The 24503-nt window shown below is 42.2% G+C and overlaps 1 protein-coding gene across 4 annotated transcripts in view; it reads left to right on the top strand.

The window, feature by feature from the left end:
- Positions 1–24503, top strand: part of SCUBE1 (signal peptide, CUB domain and EGF like domain containing 1) — a 461934-nt gene that overhangs the window by 374999 nt on the left and 62432 nt on the right. The window lies entirely within an intron of this gene.

Below are 24503 nucleotides of genomic sequence, written 5' to 3'. Positions count from 1 at the left end.
CTCATAATGTCATAATTATGCATGAGTAATATATACAACAAATTTTCATTAATCACCCAAATAAAAGTATCTCATGCAGAAAAATGCAGAAAAATGCAATGTGGCCAAGTACAACTCATAATATCATAATTATGCATGAGTAATGAGTAATTTCTTCTGATCATCTCAAGGATGATCAGAAGAAATGGACAGCACCTGAGTTAAATATATGAGTGTCACAGCAAAGGGTCTGAATACTTAGGACCATGTGATGTTTCACTTTTTCTTTTTTAATAAATCTGCAAAAATGTCAACAATTCTCTGTTTTTTTGTCAATATGGGGTGCTGTGTATACATTAATTAGGAAAAAAATTAACTTAAATGCATTTAGCAAATGGCTGCAATATAACAAAGAGTGAAAAATGTAAGGGGGTCTGAATACTTTCTGTCCCCACTGTATATGTGTGTGTGTATATATGTATATATATATATATATATATATATATATATATATATATATATATATATATATATATATAATATATAATATATAATATAATATCTCTATCTAGATAGAGATAATAAATATATATATATATAATTTTATTATGTGTATGTATGTATATAGATAGATGGATACTCGACGGAAAGGGTTTAAGGAATCTTCTTTTTTTTTAAGTTTAGCATACATGTACAAAAAAACATCAAACAATGTTTAATGCAGTGAAGCCTTTATGAGACACTATGCAATATTGGACATTCACATATTTCATATATTTAATTTTCTTGGATTAGTACAGCCATTCTCAACCTTTTCAACTCAGAGCAACCCTTGAAATAACTTTCTGGTCTCAGGGAACCCCTGCTTAAAATGACTATATCTACAGCTTATAGTAGAAGTAAAGTTCCACACATTACTTTTACGTATAGGTTTGCCTGTAATAAGGCGATGCATACTAGCACAATATGCCTGTAACGAGCCCCTTGCTCGCTCGGTTCCACTCTCCCGACACTCCTCTGCAGCTATTGAATCAGATCGCAACGTCTGATGGTTCGGTCATCCAATGCTCCGGGACTAGAACTACAGCTCTGTGCCGTTCTAACCCAGTTGTGATAGCTCAGAACAAACACCAGGCAGGCTGTATGTAAGTTCAAACAGGAATCTATCTTTATTGACAGGAATACAGTCTTATTTATACAAAAAAAGAGGAGGTGCAGACCTCCTGCTCATATTACTCTAACAATACAGCTGTAATCTAATTAACCTAATTAACATGAGCTAATTAACTAATCCCTTTAGCCTAGATGACTCAGACATGACCTTTAGGCCAGACTGGCCATCTTGTAGTTCAGAAAATCCAATCAACATTATCACAATAAACATAGACTCTTCTTCACACAATAGCAGAGGTAATTAACACAAACAACAATGGGGATCTAATGACTCTCAGATCCCATACTAGAGACTTATTTACAATATACATTTTAGCAGACAACAGACAGACAGGTGCTGGAATTTACATCAGCATCTCCTAACAGTATCTGTCCCAGCATTATGATTCAGCCACTATTCCAATATGGCAAATCCAGGGTCCCCAGAGTCTGTGTGTCCTGGGGGACCAGGACCCGAATCCACAGTAATACCACCTCAAGGGTTCCCAGGCATACAGCTCACAAAGAGCACCGTTCCCCCAAATGCCCACGATTGATCGGCAAGAGGCTAGCATACAGTCCCCTCCAAAAGTCTCTCTCCCAGCTAGGTCTGTCACAATGCTTTTACCTCGCAGGGTGTAAAAAAGAAAGTCCAGTGGTGTATAACCGCTTAATGATACATTAGTGTGATGGTCATTGGAAAGAATGCTCCTTACACTTGTGCTCATTGGGAAGAATTACAGATCACTAAAAAGATCAGTGGAGTCAGTGGGAACTTATCTGAGAGGCAGAAATTGCTCAAGAAAGCCCTACCTACCTCTGGAGGAACTCTAGTTGAAAAACCCTGGATCAGTACATTTCACTTACGCATTCTCTGTCATTATGCTATACTGGATACATCTCACATGTGTTCTGGACAGGGGCGGATTCAGGGGGGGGCAACGGGGCAATTGCCCCCTCCGAGAAATTTGTGATTGGCAGGCCAGTCAACGAATGAATGAGCGGGCGGGAGGGCGAGTGTGCGGGTTAACAAGTGGGCGGGCCAGTCAGCGGGGGTTTGCAGGTGAGAGAGAGCCTGAGTGGGCATGTCGGCGGATGAGTGAGGGGGGTCGCCAGGTGAGTGTGCGTGCGTGCAAGGCAGACATCGAGTGAGGGGGTGGGCCGATCCGCGTGTGAGCGGAGAGACTGGCCAGTCAGTGAGCCGGCGGGCGAGAGCAGAGATTTGACATCATCTCACTGCCCACCTTGCATCACTGCAGTTCCGCCCTCACTGTACAGCTATGGGAAGCAGAGAGATTACATCATCTCTCTGCTGCCTGCCTTCACTCTGACAATCTGCACCTTAGCAGGCCAACAAAAATAAGCAACGTGTGGCAGGTGATGTGACAGTCAGCAATATGTGGCAGGTGATTCTACAATCAGCAACATGTGACAGGTGATGTGGCAAGTGTAATCCGCAAAGTGTGGCAGGTAACGTGGCAAGTGACAATCAGCAACATGTGGTGGATGACATGGCAAGTGTAATCCCCAATGTGTGGCAGGTGATGTGGCAAGTGACAATCAGCAACATGTGGCAGGTGACATGGCAAGTGTAATCCGCAATGTGTGGCAGGTGACATGGCAAGTGACAATCAGCAACGTGGCAGGTGACGTGGCAAGTGTAATCCCCAATGTGTGGCAGGTGACGTGGCAAGTGACAATCAGCAACATGTGGCAGGTGATGTGGCAAGTGACAATCAGCATCTGGTGGCAGGCAAGTGACAATCCGCAGCTTGTAGCAGGGATGCGGCAAGTGACAAGCTGCATCTGAAGGCAGGTCGACGTGGAAAGTGACACACTCGGGGCTCCCTGATTCTGCATTATGGTGAGTTGAACCATTTTATTTTATATTACAATGTAATAATAGAAATAATGTGCTTCAATCATCCTGACACCATAACAACCATGGTGCAGTGATGATGAAAGCGCCAACACCAGCCATTGCCCTGATAAATTGCCCGTAAAAAAAAAGTATTTTCTGGCAGTGCTCCTCCCGAGACTAGACTCTGGATCCGCCCCTGGTTCTGGAAGCTAAAAGTTGTATGCTAGGATGAGTCCACTTCTGCCAAATTTTGTCATAGTTTTGTGAGGTCATCTCTGATCTCATAGGTTAATTTGAAGAACTCTTTTATCTGGTTGAACTCTTGGAAATAACAACAAATTATATTAAGATAACCATTTACAGAGAATCCTTGGACACCCTTGAAGAGCTCTTGCTTATTGTGTCCAACTTTTACTTGACTGTAATGTTGCCATCTTGTTCTCGAGTCAAACTCTGCTTCTTTTATATAACCCCATGAACCAAAAATCCATGTTAAAAGCGATTGAATGTTCCATTATTCGCCAGTTGATTATTTATATTCCTTGAGTTCCTATGACTATAATAGGAAATGGATTTTATCTGGCCGAGAACTGTGCACTGTCCCTGTAGCCAACTTGCTTCTATGGTCCAGTGCATTTTAAATGAGATGAAACGATGTGTTGTGTATGGTTGTTGGTGCTGGACGTCTCCCTTAGTATGAGAATCCATGACGAATTACGAGTTCAGTGATAAATAGAAGTCAGGAGAGAAAACCCAAGACAGTCAATACCCTATTTATCTTGCGTGTTTGACAGTGGAATAATAACTTATTTTAGCTCCGAGACAGTCACTGCAGAGTAAAGCAGTCAGCGAGACTTCTGTTTTATTTAGTGGCTCTGGATGATCCCAGAAACCTTTGCAACAAGGTTAAGCAACCCGTATCCTTCATCTGCAAACTAGAGAAGTCTAGAGAATGGTTTATAACCCATTCATGACTAAGCCCATTTCTGACATTTGGTGTTTACAAGTTAAAATTCGTATCTTTTGCTAGAAAATTACTTAGAGCCCCCAAACATTATATATATATATATATATATATATATATATATATATATATATATAAAACATTTTTAGCAGAGAATCTAGAGAACAAAATTGCGATTGTTGCAATATTTTATATCACACAGTATTTGTGCAGCGGTGTTTTAAACGCAACTTTTTGGGAAAAGGGACACTTTCATGAATTTAAAAAAAACGAAACAGTAAAGTTACCCCAATTTTTTTCTATAATGTGAAAGATGATGTTACGCCGAGTAAATAGATACCAAACATGTCACACTTTATAATTGCACGCACTCGTGGAATGGCCACAAACTACAGTACTTAAAAATCTCCATAGGCGATGCTTTAATTTTTTTTACGGTTACCAGGTTAGAGTTACAGAGGAGGTCTAGTGCTAGAATTATTGCTCTTGCTCTGACGATCGCGGTGATACCTCACATGTGTGATTTGAACACCGTTTACATATGCGGGCGCCACTTCTGTATGCATTTCCTTTGCTGCGTGAGCTCACGGGGGCGGGGGCGCTTTAAAAAAAAAATGTTTTTCTTATTTATTTTATTTATTTTTATATTAATAAATTGTGTTTAAAAAAAAAAATTTTTTTTGATCACTTTTATTGCTGTCACAAGGAATGTAAACATCCCTTGTGACAGTAATAGGTGGTGACAGGTACTCTTTAAGGAGGGATCGGGGGTCTAAAAAAACCCAAATCCCTCCTTTGCACGTCAAAGTATTCAGATCGCTGTTAAAACCGGTGCCATTGGCAGCCGAGTAAACAGGAAGTGACGTTGTGACGTTGCTTCCCTGTTTACAATCAGGAGACGGTGGGACGGGAGGGCCGTTCAGAGTGGCGGGAGGGGGGACGTCCCCTCCCGCTCCTCCGGGATAACAGCCGAGCGGCTTTTAGCCGCATCGGTTGTTATCCCTGGAAAGCCGATCACCGGCTCTAAAAAACGGTACCGGGATGATGCCTGCAGCTGCGGGCATCATCCTGGTATAACCCCTGAAAGCCGAGGCTGAACATCTGCGTACGCTCGGCGGGAAGGGGATAAGAACATGTTTTATGTTTAAGAACATGTTAATTTAGCAGTATTTACCTTAAAACGTATCTAAACCCAGAAGACAAAAATTTAAATAATTTCAGCCTACCAGCCCTTAGATGTAATGGTTATATTAAAGTGGTATTAAAGTTTTGTTATTTTGTTTTTTGTTTTTTTAAATAACAAACATGTAATACTTACCTGCTCTGTGCAGTGGTTTTGCACAGAGCAGCTCTGATCCTCTTCTTTTTTGGGTCCTGCCCCCCCCCTCGAGCAGTGCCTCCAGAGTAAACCACTTGCCCCTGGGGAACCGCTGTGTGCTCACTCCCAAGCTGCTACTCTATGCATCCATAAGTCACATAGAGCCGCGGCTTGCCCCCCCACCCATCCTTACCTCTCCTCTTTGGCTCACTGGCTGTGATTGCCTTGCCTTGTGATCTCAGCCAATGAGAAGGGAGAGTCCCGGGACAGCTGAGGCTATCATGAATATCGGTGGATCAGAGGGAGCTCCGGTAACGTTTGGGGGGACATGCTGCACACAGAATGTTTTTTTACCTTCATGCATAGAATGCATACAGGTACTTCAGCCTTTAGAACCACTTTAATTTCCTTTTTTCAGGCTTTTTCCCCTTTAATTTTGATCGGGTGACTCTGCCATTAACACTTTTCTATTCTTAGGCTGACAATGTTCACTCACCCCTACCTGAATTAGGACAACAGAAACAGGTAAGGGCTACAGAATTCTCACCTCTTCATACCATAGAGGGTGTGATTCTACAGTCCGCAGAGTCAGTTGAAGAAGAAGTCCAGCCTGAGCTCGTTTGGCTGGGCTTCCCCTATGGGTCACAGGAGTGCAATTCGTTTTGCACTCTTGTGATCCGTTTTCAGCAGAGAGCAGTCTGAAGTCCGCTCTTTGCTGATGTCACTGGATCAGCCCAGGCACTGTGTCATCACTACAATAAAGTCTGGATCCGCCAGGTGCCTAGACTGATACCCATCTCAGCTTCTCAGCGAGCAGAGTTCCAGTGAGCGCGGGGGGGGGGGGGGGGACTGCTCAGGAAACTGTGAGAACCCAGCCATCGTGGTGTTCGATCGCTCAGTTCTTAGTGCAGAGGCGGCGGGGGGGCAGTTGCGGCATCAGACCGATGCTGCATCCACCTAGGTAAGTATGAATCTGGGACAAAAAAATACCTCTCTTTTAAGAACAATGTAACTGATAATAATCAGCACAGGTATACAACAGGAAATTAGGGGATCACAGCAAAAGATTTAACAGGGTTCAAAAAAATTCCGGCAGAAAAAAAGATTTAAGATTTAAAGGGTTCAAAAAAATTCTGGCAGAATCAACTGTTTTAGAATAATTGAAGTAATTGAAATACTGTCCGTTGCCCAAAGAAGCCCCCTCCCTTTGGTCTACCCCACTCTAGAATGTGAATTGCAGAAGCGGATTGGTTGCTAGGCACAACTCATACAGTTCTTCGTTCAGGGACTTTTACATAAGCTGTATAGCCCTGTGCACTGATACAGAGCTCACAGAATCATCAGTATAGCTCACAGAGTTCCATTTACCACAGATCATCATCCTTGCCACAGGTATTTCTATGTGTGATTGTTGGATATGTTTAACACAAAGAAACCCCTTCCAAGCTGTGATCAAAACTTGGCATTTAATAAAATATCAGGAATTGGAGCGCAGACTTCGGGAATCACTCCGCTGCAGTTAAAGCTCTTTTTGGCCTTCTTGTAAAGGTTCTTCAAGGAGTTGTTTGTATCGCTCTGTGGCAGCCACTATCGTGTTTTTATTGTTGGGGCGTTTTTTCCTTATCCAAAGCTTGTTCTCATGCTTCTGTAAAACCGTTTATGAGGTCCAGAAAGTTTTATCTGTTCCCTTTTATCCCTCACCATTCAATTTTTTTTTTAAGCACTTTCCATTCTGTTCAATCAAAATGTTTTAGATTCCAGGTTTCCTTACAGCAAAGGACTGAGTCAAATAAGTAGGGCTGTACTTAAATGTAAGCTTAAAGTGCGCCTTTCAGTACAATAACAGATCTGCAAGAATCTGCCCAATATACAACAGTCTAATGCCCTGTACACACGGTCGGACATTGATCGGACATTCCAACAACAAAATCCATGGATTTTTCTGACGGATGTTGACTCAAACTTGTCCTGCATACACACGGTCGCACAAAGTTGTCGGAAAATCCGATCGTTCTAAACGCGGTGATGTAAAACACATACATCGGGACTATAAACGGGGCAGTAGCCAATAGCTTTTGTCTCTTAATTTATTCTGAGCATGCATGGCACTTTGTGCGCCGGATTTGTGTACACACGATCGGAATTTCCGACAACGGATTTTGTTGTCGGAAAATTTTATAGCAAGCTCTCAAACTTTCTGTGTCGGAAATTCCGATGGAAAATGTGTGATGGAGCCCACACACGGTCGGAATTTCCGACAACAAGGTCCTATCACACATTTTCTGTCGGAAAATCCGACCGTGTGTACAGGGCATAAGTCTACTTTTACAAATGCGCCTGTCACTGCCGCGGCTCTGAAAAGCAATTTATGGTTGGATCGTCTTTTTGAAGTTTTTGATAGATGGCGAGGAGACAATATGTCACCTCCTCAACACCTATTTTAACCCCGTAAAAGGTGCACCACAGTTGCAGCGTAACCAATTTACCTAATGGGTTGTGACTTAAGGCAGAGTTGCACCCAAAAATGGAACTTCCACTTATCCGGTCCCCCCCCCCCTCCGGTGTCACATTTGGCATCTTTCAGGGGGGAGGGGGGAGCAGATACCTGTCTAATACAGGTATTTGCTCCCACTTCCGGCGATAGATCACCGGGTCCAGGCCCTCCTCCGCCGCCCCCCACACACAGGTCCCAGAAGACAGCAGGGACCAGTCAGGACGCGCAGCGCGACTCGTGCATGCACAGTAGGGAAACAGGCTGTCACTTCCTGATTCACTTACCGAAGATGCCGACGCCTCCACCTGGGACAGGTTGGCCTCAGGTGAGGACATTGCGGGCACCCTGGACAGGTAAGTGTCCTTATTTTAAAAGTCAGCAGCTGCAGTATTTATAGCTGCTGACTTTTAGTTTTTTTTTTCTTTCAGCGGAACTCCGCTTTAAGGGGATGCGGTTGGAGGGGGGCGAAAAAAAATTACTTAGCTACGTGGTTATACTGTACCACAACTGTTAACAAACCCTTAATTGTTCTATAAAAGCTGTACTTTTATTTTTAATAAGCAATTTTTAAACACCAATTAGTGACTTCATCTAGACTGAGATGATGTCATCAGTCTGTTGCAGGCAGAATGCCTTTCCACAGTCTCCTCTCTCCCACCGATCAGACTACAACATTGTAACCTTACACCACAAGGTAAGAGACTACAGCCAAGAGCTGCACAGGCACCAGGATATACTAAAGATAAGGGCTGGTTCATGCCAGATGCAGTGGGACTATTTTGGGTGGTGTTTCCATTGTATGGACAAGGCAAGATGCCATGTCTACTATGTTCCCTGTTCACACCACTGCGTTTCGTGGTGTGTGGACACGACCCATGCAGTACTTTTTTTTTTTTAGAGCAGCACAGTACGAGGCAATCCACTGGCTCGCACTGCGCCTGCCAGTTGAACTTCATAAGATGTCTGTGTGACATCTCAGTAAAGTTGGTTTAAAGAAAAAAGGAAACCGTATGATCCACCAAGTTCAACTCCTCATCACTGTCGGTGGCACCGCACACCAAGCCACTGGAAGGAGAAGTACTGTGATCTCTGTGGAAGGTAATAAATACCTGGAAGTTACACTTAAAGTGGTTGTAAACCTCTGACATGAAATATAAACAAAGCATATCCCTCAATAGTGTGCACTTTTCTCAATTAAGAGCACTAAGTGTCATTTATGTCTGCTGCTTCATTTTGTGCGATCCTGCCCCTTGCCAGTGCAAACTAATATCAGCTGGTTCAGTCTCAACCGATGGCCTATAAAAAGGTGTCTTATTACCAAGGTGTCACACAAGAAACATCTCATGATGGGTAAAAGCAAAGAGCTCTCTCAAGACCTTCACAACCTTATTGTTGCAAAACATACTGATGCCATTTGTTACAGAAGAATTTCTAAACTTCTGAATGTTCCAGTGAGCACTGTTGGGTCATGACCAGGTGCTCCACGCAAGTTTTCTGACAGAGGAGTGAAAAGAATTATCAGAAGAGTTGTCTAAAAGCCAAGGACCACTTATGGAGAGCTTCAGAAAGACCTGGAATTAGCAGGTACAATTGTTTCAAGGAAAACACTAAGTAATGCAATTCAACCTCCATGGGCAGTATGCATGCTCACCATGCAAGACTCCATTGCTGAAGAAAAGGCATGTTGAAGCTTGTTTAAAGTTTGCTGCACAACATTTAGACAAGCCTGTGAAATTCTGGGATAATATAGTTTGGTCAGATGAGACCAAAATTGAACTCTTTAGATGCCATAATACACACCATAATTGGAGGTCAAATGGCAATGCACATCACCTCAAAAACACCATACCAACAGTGAAGTTTGGAGGTGAGAACATCATGGTGTGGGGCTGTTTTTCAGCAACGGTACTGGCAAACTTCATGTCATTGAACGAAGGATGAATGGAAAAATATATACCAGGACATTCTTGACAAAAATCTGCTGGATGATGAAGATGAAACAAGGATGGACATTTCAGCAAGACAATGATCCCAAACACATAGCCAAGGAAACTCTTAATTGGTTTCAAAGAAAGGAAATAATCCTTGTAGAATGGCCCACCCAATCACCTGACTTGAATCCAATAGAAAATCTATGGAAAGCACTAAAGATCACAGTTCATAGAAGAGGCCCATGGAACCTTCAAGAATTAAAGACTGTTCGTGTGGAAGAATAGGCCAAAATCACACCTGGGCAATGCATGCGACTAGTTTATCCATACAGGAGGCGTCTTGAAGCTGTCGTTACCAACAAAGGATTTTTTACCAAGTATTAAATACTTTTGAGTTAGTGTGTTCAATACTTTTTCCCTGTGTCATGCCATTGTATTACACATAACTTAATTTCTGAACTTATGTGTTTTGATTCTTTGTATGTATGGATTGCATGGGTTGTTACTGACGTGGTGAAAATTGAATGTCAATAGTACCTTCACAAATATATTTACCTAAACAATGGTGACATGTTCAATACTTATTTTACCTACTTTATATAAAGCAACAGGTCTCAAGGCCTTGAGTAATGGGGTTGTGACTCTTGGAAACGGTACAATAAAGCTCTTTAGGTGCCTCTAATACCTGTTTGTGTTGAGCACCAAAGAATTTATCTTGGATGGAGTGCTGATACCACCTACCTTTTGCCTATGTTTTTTTTTTCTAATTTACCGTCTCTTTATGTGTTAGACTGCAGTTGCCTTTTAAACTGTTTAGTAAGTTGTTAAATGTGGGTATTGCAGGAACAGCAAAGAAGTAATGCATCTGATTCTAATACAGAATATACTTAAATTTAATTGTCTTCATTATTCAAATTAATGTATGGCTCTCCTGACTAGGTGAGGTAAACGGCTCTCAAATGTTTTCGAGATAAACTTAATCATATTGATGAGTCATTTTTCTTTATGGAATTCGAAAGACTATTTTTTTACCGCAAAGCTTGCTTCCATAGTTCCTGACAGCTGTTTGATGTCACCAGTCAGTTGTCTGTCATTGCACATCACTGTTCTGCTTACTACATTCTTGTCTACACCAATTTTACAGACGTTTTATGATTTACTGATTATGCACTGTGGCCAGTTTATGGACAATCAAGTATTTACATTTTCTTAACAAGCAGTAAATGAGCTTTAACAAAAACCCTCACTGACACTTTGTAGCTGTACACTTTGTGGAGCAAATAATTCTCTAATTCACTTAAGAAGCACTAAAGTCCTCCAAGTTGCCCACTCAGCAGCTCAGCTCACCTGCTGCCTCTCCAAGTTGGGGCTCAGTAGCTCAGCTTCCTTTGTTCCCCCTCCCAGCAATGACTCGGCAGCTAAGCTCACTCTGTTTTCCCTGCTCAACAGTGACTCAGCAACTCAGCTTATCCATCCTGTCCCCCCTCTTAGCAGGGACCCAGAAGCTCAGCTCAGCTCACCCCTCCCCCCCTTTTTCTACAACAGTGATACAGCTGTTTAAAGAGGAGCTCCAGGCTCAAAAATTAAGTCAGCAGCTACAAATACTGTACCTGCTGACTTTTAATATAAGGACCCTTACCTGTTCGGGGATCCAGCGATAATCTCACCTGAGCCAATTATTCAATTGGCTTCGGGTGCAGGCATCGGCATAGCAAGTAAGGGAAACAGGAAGTAAAGCCTTGTGGCTTCACAACAGGTTTACTACTGCGCATGTGTGAGCTACGCTGCACCTTGTGAATGGCCCTGTAGTCTTCTGGGACCTGTGATGTGTCCCAGAAGACTGTGGGAGAAGGAGTGGGTTTGACCTTCCAGCTTAAATCGTGTGGCGCATCTGACTGGAAGTGGGAGCGGGTACGTGTCAAAACCAGGTTTCCCCACTCCCCCCCTTCCCACCAAAAAGTGCCAAATGTAGCAGTGGAGGGGGGAAGGGTGCAACCAAGCAGAACTTCCCCTTTTAGACAGAGCTCTGCTTTAATACCGCCTCCTCCTAGCAGTGACTCAACAGCTCTGCTTCACCTCCCATTAGTGACTTAGCAGCTTAGCTCCCATTGTTCCCTATTCCAGCAGTGACTCGGCCTTCCAGCATTCTAAACTCTGATGTACAAACTGAGCAGGAGCTCTGGAAGGAGGAGCAGGATAAGCTGCAAATCAGTGCTGTGCAGAAGAAGAGAATGGAACCAAGCTTCCAAGTCACTGCTGGTTTGGGGCACTTAGCTGTTGAGTCACTCTTTGCAGGGCGAACAACTTCAGCTTTTGCAGTGAGGTTTGTGGATTAATTGCAGCACAGTCCCTGATCTACAAATGTGAGTGATAATTTGTTTAAAAGTTTATTTTAAGTCTGCGCTTTGCCCTTGCAATGCAAAATATCAGATCAGGTTTTCCTAATTGCCTCCCTCCCTTGGTTTATATGCACCTTCCCTTTGTTCCCCCCATCTCCACATGAATTAACCCTATGTAATTTTCCAATCAATTTGGTTGAAGCTTACACAGGGCTAAGCCCCCCCCCGAGTACTTAGGCCTGCAGGGGTGGAAGCAGTCACATGCAGAGTATGCTTTCCACGCTTCCAGTGCTTCTAAAGGAAACAACAAATGAAATAGTTATGTATGCTGTAGTCATTGACCTCTTCCTCTGAAAGCCCTGACTTCACGCTAAAAAAAAAAAATAGAACATGGCTTCACTCTAAATTTACCTGTTGCATAATATCCTGGTCAGTGGCTCAGAAACATATTTTTTAGGTATTCAGTCTGCATCAGTTGTTTTGTGATTAGTGTACTCATTTGCAACTATTTCTTTTAGATCCCTGGTGTTCAACTGGTGGCCCAAGAGCAGCATGCAGCCCTAGACACATTTTATGAAGTCATTGGAGCCTCTGCAGGCACTAATCTGTGCTTTCCTATTGCCCTGTTATAGCCTGATTTCCAGCAGTCTTATGTAAAATTTCTCCAATCTATATCTGTCAACTGAAGCATGTTCTCAGTTTTCAACAACTCTTAAAGCATGTTCATACCCTCTGACCATCTCTTGTATCACGTCTGCAGTCTTAGACCATCTCCTTTATCATGTCTACAGTCCCTGACCATCCCTTTTATCATGTCTGCAGTCTCAGACCATCTCCTTTATCATGTCTGCAGTCTCTAATTACGGTGCCTTGAAAAAGTATTCATACCCCTTGAAATTTTTCACATTTTGTCAAGTTACAACCAAAAATTTAAATGTAATGTATTGGGATTTTATGTGATAGACCAACACAAAGCGGCACATAATTGTGTAGTGAAAGAAAAATGATAAATGGTTTTCAAAATGTTTTACCAATAAATATCAATTGGATTTAGTTCTGGACTTTGACTTGGCCATTCTAACACACTATATGCTTTGATCCAAACCATTCCATTGTAGCTCTAGCTGTATGTTTAGGGTCGTTGTCCTGCTGGAAGGTGAACCTCTGCCCCAGTCTCAAGTAAGGATGGGCTCGGGCGTGTTCGCACACTCCACGTGCAGAGCCCGCCAGGAAGTCGACGCTGTGCTGCGTTAATCACAGGCAGTGAGACATTTCCCGATCTCTGCAGCCGCACATCGGGAAAATGTCTCACTGCCTTTGATTAGCGCAGCGCCGTACCGACTTCCTGGCGGGCTCTGCACGTGGGCTGTGCAAAGTTTTTTGCAGACTCTTAGCAAGATTTCTTCTAAGATTGCCCTGTATTTGGCTTCATCCATCATGCTGTTTCCCCCACATGTCTTTTTGTGAACTGCAAACAGGACTTCTTATGACTTTCTTCCAACAACGGTTTTCTTCTTGCCACTTCCATAAAGGCCAGATTTGTGGAGTGTGCGACTAATCGTCCTGTGGACAGATTCTCCCACCTGCGCTGTGGATCTCTGTAGCTCCTCTTGGCTGCTTCTCTAAATAATGCTCTCCTTGCCCAGCCTGTCAGTTTAGGTGTACGGCCATGTCTTGGTAGGTTTGCAGTTGTGCCATTCTCTTTCCATTTCCGGATGATGGATTGAACAGTGCTCCGTGAGATGTTCAAAGCTTGGGATATTATTTTTTTATAACTTAACCCTGCTTTAAACTTCTCCACAACTTTATCCCTGACCTGTCTGGCGTGTCCCTTGGCCCTCATGATGCTGTTTGTTCACTAAGGTTCTCTAACAAACATTTGTGGGCTTCTCAAACCGTTGTATTTATACTGAGATTAAATTACACACAATGGACTCTATTTACTAATTAGGAGACTTCTGAAGGCAATTGGTTCCACTAGATTTTAGTTATGGGTATCAGAGTAAAGGGGGCTGAATATAACATCTATCACATAAAATTCCACTAAAATACATTTTTGGTTGCATCATGACAAAATGTGGCAAATTTCAAGGGGTATGAATACTTTTTCAAGGCACTGTATCTCCTGAATCATGTCTGCAGTCTCTGACCATCTCCTCTACTATGTCTGCAGAGTCCGACCATCTCTTCTTTCATACCCATAGTCTTTGACTATATCCTGTTGTGTGCCTGCTTTCTCTGACACTGAAAATTCACTGGATTGTATGTGTGGCCCTTGGGTGAGGTCAGGGCTGCGCTTGAGGTCTCCCATATCAAGAATGTTGACCACCACTGCTTTACAGGACGTGCATAATGTAGAAATTATCATCCTGGAAGAGACAGGAATATGCTCATGAAGCCATTACATTGTTTCTTTATGTGATCTCAGCTAGCTGCATTAAAATACCTCTGTCATTTTAGAGGACAGAAATTCCTTCTGATCTTGTCATGCTTGAATGGATAAATAAAGATAAATAGGAAGGTCTGAAATGCTTACCTTCTGTTGTAAAAATGGGGGCCATCTCCAGATTCAATTACATGTTCAGAAGCCTAGGCATTTGGTCCTGTGATCATTGCTAAAGGAGAGTTTCAGAGTTCGACTTGTCTAAATTAACTTCAGCAGAGAAAGCAGGGCTAAATGCCTAGGATTCTGATCACATGACCAGCACAGAAGAGAACTTGAAATCCCCATTTCTTCTAGGAAACAGGAGCAGTTTAGCCATTCTGTTGTTGCTGTATACTGTATTTACAATCATGTGAGACTGTTAACATAGATGGAAGATAACACTTAAAGCGATAGTAAAGTCCTGGTTGTAAACAACAAAAATGGGCCCCTTGCAGGTTTAAGTCATAATAGACTAGTATGCACTGCTTACTAGTACATTATGACAGACTTACCGACAAATGTGCTGTCATGGCTCCCTGGCATGTCCGTCTTCACCTGGTCTTCCTTCCGGGTTCGGAATCTTCCTGCGCATGCGCATGGGAGTAACATCGCTGCGGTTGATCTGAGCTGCGCATGTGCTGCTCAGATCACATTACCCGCTGACAAGCAGGGGGGATATTTATGACAGAAGAGACCTCTAAGGGTCTCTTCTCTCACAAAATCCGCTGACAGGCTTTTATATTACCTCCGTTTACTACCACTTTAAGCTGGTTATACACTATGTTTTTTTTCGTTCCACCAGTGGGTTTAATGAAAAAACCTCACAGATCCATATAAGCTGATTGAATGCTGGTTTTCCAGCATGACCATTGGTTTCTGTTGAACACAGAGGGGTACACACGGATCGAAATTCAGCCGTTTCCTGTTGAACCAGACACATTTTGATACTTGTATACCCAGCTTAACAAATATCCAACTGAGAATGATTTAATAAAAAAAAAAAAAAAAAAAAATCAGCACTCATTAATTAGGGTGGACAAGGCAGTGCAAATAAACGGATTGCAGCAGAAACCATACTTGCCATTTCTGAGAAAACACCATGGGGCAGGATTTACTAAAGGCTAATAGGCTGTTTACTTTGCAAGGTTATTTTCACTTAGCTTAGTGAACGATGGGCTGACTTCCATCATCCAATCATCTGCAAGCAAAAATATTTTTTTTTTCTCCTTGCATGTGGTTGGGTATGCTTTGCAAAATGAATTTTCAGCACGCTCACTGAGCTAAGGATACATTTCTTTGCAAAGTGAACAGCCATTAGTATATCAACCTCCATGCGTTGAAAGTTGTACCAGCAAGACTAGATGAGTCATTTTTTTTTCTCCACTTATTATTCTATCATGACTTTATTGTAAAAATCTTCTTAGCAGATATATTACATAGGCTTGGTATTTTGCTGCATTGAATGGGCACGTGTTGTGGTGGACCTATCAGGTCTGCAGTAATAACTTCGTGAAATGTCACAGTACAACAATATCATGATTATTATTATTATTATACAGGATTTATATAGCGCCGACAGTTTGCGCAGCGCTTTACAACAGTAGGGCAGACAGTACCATTACAATACAAATCAATACAGAAGGAATCAGAGGGCCCTGCTCGTTAGAGCTTACAATCCAGAAATTTTAGAAAGAAAGAAATGTTCTGGTTGGCCGCACTTCTAAAACATCACCTTTTAATGAAAAATTCTTCATAAAAGTACATCTCTACAAAACAAAGCAGGGGGATGCAACGTCAACAGGTAACATGCTTTACGCCTAATCAGCACTTACAGTGGTTCTAAAGCCTTAAAGATGAAGTAAAGTCTTCCTCTTTAATTGTACTTACAGGTACGCCTATAATAAGGCTTATCTGTATGTACTGTAAATATCTCCTAAATTTGCACTGTTTAGGAGATATTTACTATATACCCTGCTACCGACGTCATCGGCACATGTGCACTGAAGGAACGGCTTGCTCGTGCTTTATCTTCAGGGCCCGTGCCGTGACCAGAGGCACCCCTCACGCATGCATGGGAGTGACGTAATTGACGCTCCAGCCAATCACAGTGCCAGAGCCTGCGACCCCGAAAGTAACCCCTGGGAAACATGTCGGCTGTGTGAGTGGTGTGCCGATGCCGGACCAGGTCATCATTCTAAGGTAAGTATTTCATAATGAGCTAGTATGCTTGCTTTGTCTTGCAGGGGTTTTTTTTTTTGGGGGGGGGGGGTTGGAGGTGTGTTACTAGACCCACAACAGTAAAATCAGTCTGGATATGCAGTAAAGCATGCTTGTTATACTCGCTGTGGAACCTAAGGGGTTAACCCCCTCTGCATTGTGTAAAAAGGCTGTTTGATCCTGTATGCACAGAACCTCCTTTTCTTGCTTTTTCCCCAAAATATTTCCAGATAAAACAGTTAGTGGAGTCAGTCTGCACATGCTCAGTTTGGTGTGTATTGCTAGAGAGGTTTTTTTTTCTTGGGAGGGTGTATGTGATCAGCACAGGGCCAATCAGCTCTGTCCAGACAGAGGGTCAGGGGACCTGCATCCTCATAGGACAGCCAGTGCAATATGAAAACTCCTCTTACAAGCTTAAACCAGGCACTGATAGAAGTTACAGGATTTCTATATACAGTGGTACCTTGGATTACGAGCATAATTGGTTCCAGAAGAATACCTGTAATCCAAAGCACTTGTATATCAAAGCAAGTTTCCCCATAGGAGTCAATGGAAACTCAAATAATTAATTCCACAGTGACTTCTATTGTATGCAGTACCATATGTGCCCAGAGGTGGGGGGCGCCGGAGACACTCGGAAACGCTGGGAGCTGCTCGGATGCATGCGCGGAGCTGCATCCGAGCAGCTCTGAGTGTCACCGGCGCCTCCCACACCTCTGGCAAAATGCAGTACTGCACTCCCCAGAGGCTTGAATCCTGCTCGTTTTGCAAGACAACGGTCGCAAACCGAGTCAGGATTTTTTAAAAAATGATAGCGCGTATTGCTAAATGCTCGCTAACCACGTCACTCACAATTCGAGGTATTACTGTACTACTGATGAGAAAAGGTATTTGGCAGTTTATATTTACTAAAATAATTGCATTTCCATGTTCTGTGTACTGTGGCAAATCAGCTATAGTGAATGCAGGGTCCTGATTTTAATAACCCTTTAAGGTGAAAAATCTTCTGTGCTGCAGCTCCAGCCCCCCGCCCTTTCCTTACCCGAGCCCATCCGATCCAGTGATGTACACAAGAGCAGTGGCTCCCACCACTGTCTCTCTTCTCATTGGACAGAATGATAGCTCCCACTGCTGTCTATCAAATCCAGTGACGCGGGGGGGGGCAGGGTTGAATCCCGATGTCTCTGTAAATGGACGCAGCAGCGGGACTCGGGAGCTAGCCCGCATGGGTGTCTCCAGGGAAAAGCTGCTTTCCGCGGGGACACCCGATGAAGAGGGGGGGCCTGGAACGCTAGCGGGGAACCCCAGAAGAAGAGGATCAGGACTGCTCTATGCAAAACCACAGCACAGAGCAGGTAAGTATAGGCATGTTTGTTCTTTTTATTAAAAATAAAAACAAAGGTTTACAACCACTTTAGTCATAGCTCACTTTACCATCATGTGTTAAAATATGTAAGTTTTATCATTAATAAACAGTCCTGGTGCTCCAATGCTGTGATTATCCTAGGCTAAGACGATGCTGTCAGTCTGCTGCAGGCTCCCCCAGTGATCAAACTGCAACATTGTAGCTTTGTAACTACAAGGAGCTGGTATGTGTCAAACATTTGTGAGTACAGCCAAGAATTGGATTAAAGAGTGGTGTGTCTGCAGGGGACAGCGTTGGAGAGGAGGTGAGTATTATAGTTCAATCTGTGGGGGTTTTTTTTTACTGTTGCTGGGAAATTCATTTTTTTTTTCTTCTTTTATTTAAATCTATCCTTGTAAAAGATGTATAGAGCAGACTTGGTGGATCACTTGTTTTTTTCTGCCGTCAGTCTTTGTATTATTCTAGGTAAGGACTGTGGTATAAACAAACACCAGAGCAGAAATCCCTTCCTCATTAGACATTGGGAGATGGCAATGTGATCAGGTTCTTGGCCTTCTGTGTATGCTGCTCAAGGTGTGCAGATAGGCCATGAGGTTTCCCAGCACCCCTTCACCCCCACCCGCTGCAGCCCGCACCCACTAAATTATCACAGAAGCAGCAGGGATGTAAAGAAATGAGCAGATTTTATATGTTACAGTGCCCTTCGTTTCCTTCCTTCGCTCCTGCCTGTGGCTGTATTATTGCCTTTCATAATCATAATGAGGAAGAGCAACTACGGTCTGCATGTCTAAATTAGGACTAAATTGCCTATTAAAGGTTTACTTTGTGGTAAGGCCAGGCAACATCCGCTCGCTTTTTTCCCTTCTCTGCCTGCAAGGACACTGAGCTAAGGATTAACTACAGGACTTTGTCCTTCCAGCAATTAGGCTCCAAAAAAGCTGGCTTATATAGAAATGCTAAGTATAATATTCACTGTATGTATGTGTTTGTTTGTGTATATATATATATATATATATATATAGATCTATATCTATAGATATAGATCTATATATAGATCTATATATATCTCAGGTGATCTTCAGCAGTGAAGATACATAAGAATAAAATGTACCTGTAATAAACCGCCGGCAAGAACATATGGCAGCACTTGCAGGTGGCAGCTGTCGCATTCCTCTAGTAACCTATGCAAATCTCAAATCAGCAAGAAAAATTCAGACCTGGACCTCTGCTCGTTGTACCTTGCAGTTGTGATTGGTGGTCTCAGTGGCCAAAAGCGCGGGGGCAACTCTTTACTGTCCTTCCTGAAACTGAGATCTTCCTAATGTGGCAGGTTTTGGGGAGTTAAAGGGAGTACAGGTTTGTTTTAAAGTGGTTGTAAACCCTCACATGTACCCAGTGAAGTGACTGGCCTCAGGGGATACACAGGGATAAAACAAATCTTCCTGTATAAGTTGTCCCATTCTATCTACAGCCAACTCTCTCCTCTACAGCCTCCTAAAACACACATTTTACACAGCATTTCTGAGTTTTAGAAGGCAGGGGGCAGGAATCTGATGTCACAAACTGCACAACATAGAGCAGGGAGCTGAGTGTATTCTGAGACCTGAGTGGAGGGAAAGGAAACTGTATGCCACTACTGTGCCCTGTAGTGATGTTGGGGCAATTGGATGGAACCACACCATACTGAGGGGACCGGGGTACTGCTTGAATTGTAGAATGCAGAAGATTCTTCGGGTAGTTTAGCTCTGCAACAGAGAGCCCGGACAGCAGGACAGGTAAGGCCAGGTTTACATGTATCCATCTACTTTTGTCCATGTTTTAGTTCTTTTTTTAATGTATGTTGTAGAGCATTTAGCTGTGTCTTTAATATACTGTTAGGCATCACAGTGCATTCAAATACACAGAAAAATTAGACATGTCTCATTTTTCAAAGCGCAGCACAATGCACCTCAGAGATCTAAACAGATTCATTAAATAACACACATGTTAAAATGAGAATTACCAGGGCTAGGCTTTTTTGTTTGTGATAGTTGCTGAACAAATGACATATTTTTGTTGAATCATTCAAGACACCTTAGAAGCTCATTAATGACCACAACCGAAAAGCTGGTCATTGGACTGCCTTTCCGATCTTTCAAATAGGCAGCCGAATGTACAACTGAAGAAGCTTGATGACAACAGTGTTGCAAATTGGGGGGCAGGGGCTTAGCATAGTCAGCCTGCTACAGGAAGTGCTGTTACTGGCAGGATCTCCAGGTACAAAAAAAAAAACTTTGCAACCTAGTCCCACACAATTTGCTTAACAATACTGTGTGCAGTGAGGCATGACACCAAACCTACCAATACAGTAAAACCTTGGATTGCGAGCATAATTTGTTTCAGAAGCATGCTTGTAATCCAAAGCACTTGTATATCACAGCGAATTTCCCCATAAAAAATAATGGAAACTCAAATGATTAGTTCCGCAACCATTTATTCATATGTTCTTCAGTTTATAGTCCATATAAAAAGATTATAGCAATGTGATAAGGTTGTGTAACCATAAAATGTCCATCCTCAAATGGCAGCCTCCACAAAAGGATTAGAAGCAAAATCTAGCAGGAGCTACAGAGTATAAAAGAGAAGAGAGGCGCCTCTAAGTGTAGCAATATGGTTACATTTAAAAGCTGTCCACATAGACCATCCCCCACACCACCGCCTCTCACCGCTGTCAGTCTGCAATCGTGACTGGGAAGACTACCCTGCAGTAGAGCGTTCTAAAACCGAGGCTTGAACCGCTCGTGGAGCGCAGCGTGGAAGGGATGACGTCAGTGGCGGTGCCGAGCCATAATGACGTCACTCCCGCACATGTGCAGGACGTTTCAGGACAGGGCTCTGAAGGAACTAAACAAGTAGTATGTTATTCCTTCAGAGTACATGCTCCGATGATGCCTCCGGCTTCAGAGACACTGAATATATCACCCAACGGTGCAAGTTTAGGAGATATTCCTTGTACCTACAGGTCAGCTTTACTATAAGCTGACCTGTAGGTACAAGTGTCCACGCAGAGTTTACTACCACCTTAAAGCTTTGTGAATAGATTCTTGTATTTTAGATGGGTATAGTGTTTAGAGGCATTTTTTAAATACACTTAGGCCCTGCTCACACTACGCAGAGCGGGAATAAGCTTTCCCGCTTGCAATTTTCAAAGCGTGATTCTCACGCGATCCCACATGTCGCACATGAGGCAGCTTATTCACTTGAATAGGTTGTCCTATGCATGTCTGTCGTCCAGAAGAAGTTTTACATGAGTTTTAATGGTGCATTTTGCTGCGCAGTTCTGTTGTGTGAAAATCATAGCAAAATCGCACAACGTTTGGGGTGCCATATAGAATAAATGGCACCCAAATGTGTGTTGAATGCTTTGCAGCATTTGCTGTGCAATTTGAAATCGCAGATAGAATTTCTGTAATTCTGCCCAGGATTATGGTGTCTCAGAGTGGTATCTCTAAACCCTAACTGGATGGCTTTTAGTTATTATTTATGTGCACTGTTTATCATAAACAATTGCATTTTTTTTTATTAGACTGCTGCTTATCCACCCTGGCCTCTTTCAGCCATTCTGCTGTGGACCGATTTCCTGATGGTGACAGTGGTGGACAATTGTCGCCATAGCCCTATATAGTCACCACCAGGGGTGTGTATGACAGGGGGACAAGGCAGAAGCACAGCTGGGAGACAGGTATAAAGCATTGCCGGCTTTTACAGGAAGTACCTGAACAAGGACTTTCACAGCAGGATCACCAGGAATTATTTTATTGAAATGGGAATATAAAATGACTTAAAACGACTTTTGAAATTACTTTACCGTGTCTCAAAGCTATTCTTTCTAATATTTAATTTATAGGAGCTTTTTGAAGGGACAGGTATAATATAAAAGCTTAATAAATTAAAAGCTTATTAACCACTTCCCGCCCAAGGTAAGTCATATGACAATATGGACTTTGAGTGGGGATATCTGAACGATGCCTGCAGCTACAGTCATCATCCAGATATCATCTTTTTCAGCCGGTGATTCTGTGTACCATAAGAACAATCATAGCAGCAGTTCAGCCACTTATTCGTTCTTACAGGCGGCAGGATGGGATGCCCCCCCCTCCCCCCCGCCCTCCGGTGCTCCTCCCGGCTCGAGATTGGCATACCGGAGAACGAATTGGTTGCCGCCAGAAGTTTAGCATAGAGATTTCTGATGACCAGATGGGCCCCAGTCATCTCTATGACCCTCGGAGGCCCAGGCGCAATGTTATGACGTCATGTCCAGCACGGCGGAAGTAAACAATGCCGGAAACGTGGCTGGAAAGGCCGAGTTTTTTTTTTTTTTTTAATCTCAGCCTTTCTAGCCTGGAGGAGAGATCTGGGGTCTTATAAAAAGGACCTGTCACACACTATTCCTATTACAAGGGATGTTTACATTCCTTGTAATAGGAATAAAAGTGATCCAAAAAAAAAAAATGTAAAGAGTAAGCTTGCGCACAGAAATGAATGCATACGTAAGTCGCGCTCACATATTTAAACGGCATTCAAATCACATTTGAGGCATCGCGTGTGCGTTAGAGCAAGAGTAATAATGCTAGCCCAAGACCTCATCTGTAACTCTAAACATGTAACCTGTAAAAAATTTTAAAGTGTCCCCTTTGGAGATTTTTAAGTGCCCAATTGTGTCGCCATTCCACTAGTGTGCGCATTTTTAAAGCGTGACATGTTAGGTATCTATTTACTCAGCATAACATTATCTCTCACATTATACAAAAAAATTGGGCTAATATTACTGTTTTATCTATTTATTTTTTTAATCATGAAACCTTTTTTTTTCCCCAAAAAAAGTGTTAGAAAAATAGCTGCGCAAATACCATGTGACATAAACGACTGCCATTTTTTTCCCTAGGGTCTCTGCTAAAAAAAAACATATAATGTTTGGGGGTACTGGGTAATTTTCTAGAAAAAAAATTATGATTTTTACATGTAGGAGCGAAGTGCCAGCATTGCAGCATTGGCCCGGATGGGAAGTGGTTAATATATATATATATATATATATATATATATATATATATATATATAATGTATAATTAGATTTGTTGTGAAATTTTTTTTTTTTAACTCCTACAGCTTTCAAATTTTTCACGTTTGTTGATGTACACTGACACCATCTAGTGACTGACATAAGTATTACACCCTGATTCCTGACGAATGAACTGGTCACCAAGGCTTAGGCTAAGAGCTGGTTTTGTATATATATAAAATCCTCTGCACCACTTAAAGGTTGTTTAAAAGAAACTTCAGCTGGGCTGGGATCAAACTAAATCGACTTTCTTTTTTCCCTCTCATAACTGATTGAGATGCTAACATTACAAGATATTTTTTTTTTTTTTTGCTGACAGTGCTGAAGATGTAACCTAGTTATTTTATATTTGTGTTTAAAGGAGCAGTCTATTTTTTTTTTTTTAGAAAACCGTTATTTTTTTATGTCATTTTCAGTCTAATTATAAAATAATAACCTTTGAAATCCCTACACATCCTTGAAAATTGTGTTTATGCCTGCCTCCATGTGCTGTGTTATTGCACTTGTAGCACAAAATACACATAGCAAAACACTTAGGTATGGGATGATCCTCTTTGTGTGCGTTTTCATACTTTTTCGTACACTGCCATTGTCATCAATGGGCCCTATGATGCTCATGCATGGTAAAGATAAGAACTAGAGACATTTAAGCCATTAATGAGCCATTTAAAACAATGGCTAGGCTATGTACAGTTATTGACATGCAATTAAATACATATGTGTTAATGAGTCCTAAAAGTTTTATTTGCATCTTGGTAACTGAGTTTTCATTCCTTATTTAGGCCTACACAGCTATGACTTGACTTTTAGATGTGAATGTATAACATAGTGTGATATTTATAAGAATTCGTCCCCTAAAACTATTTAGCACCTAAGTGCTGCCTAAATAATAGAAAAACAAAAATCGGCACAAGGGACATAACTGTTGGTAGAATGTGTCCCTTGTACTAATTCCTCTTCTTTTATGTGAAATGTATAACTCTAGTGTGGCTTTGATGAATGATGAAGCAAGGTAAAAAGTGTGGGCATAGTCGGGCTCTCTTAATGAAAGCCTGTGACAGCTCCTTGGTTCCATTAACCCCCATCACACCGGAAGCTTGCGACAGCAGTGCGCGGGGAGGATAAAGTACGGAGGAGGATTTTGCATAAAAGAGTAGGCATCAACACAAGGGTAAAGTAAGTAAAATGTGCAGCACCTATGTTTACAATAATTATATTCCAAAATGAACAAAATTAAAAAACATTTGTGCAAGTGTCCAATGATAAAGTCTATCACATGAAAAGACTGAATCCAGAAATCAAGTCTTGTGAAGAAATAATGCAGAGAAGATCCAACACCTTCTGAAGTGAAATTAATCT

Source organism: Aquarana catesbeiana, linkage group LG03 (genome assembly GCF_042186555.1).
Source record: "Aquarana catesbeiana isolate 2022-GZ linkage group LG03, ASM4218655v1, whole genome shotgun sequence".
NCBI lineage: Eukaryota > Metazoa > Chordata > Amphibia > Anura > Ranidae > Aquarana > Aquarana catesbeiana.
This window is presented reverse-complemented; position numbering and strand designations above follow the sequence as displayed.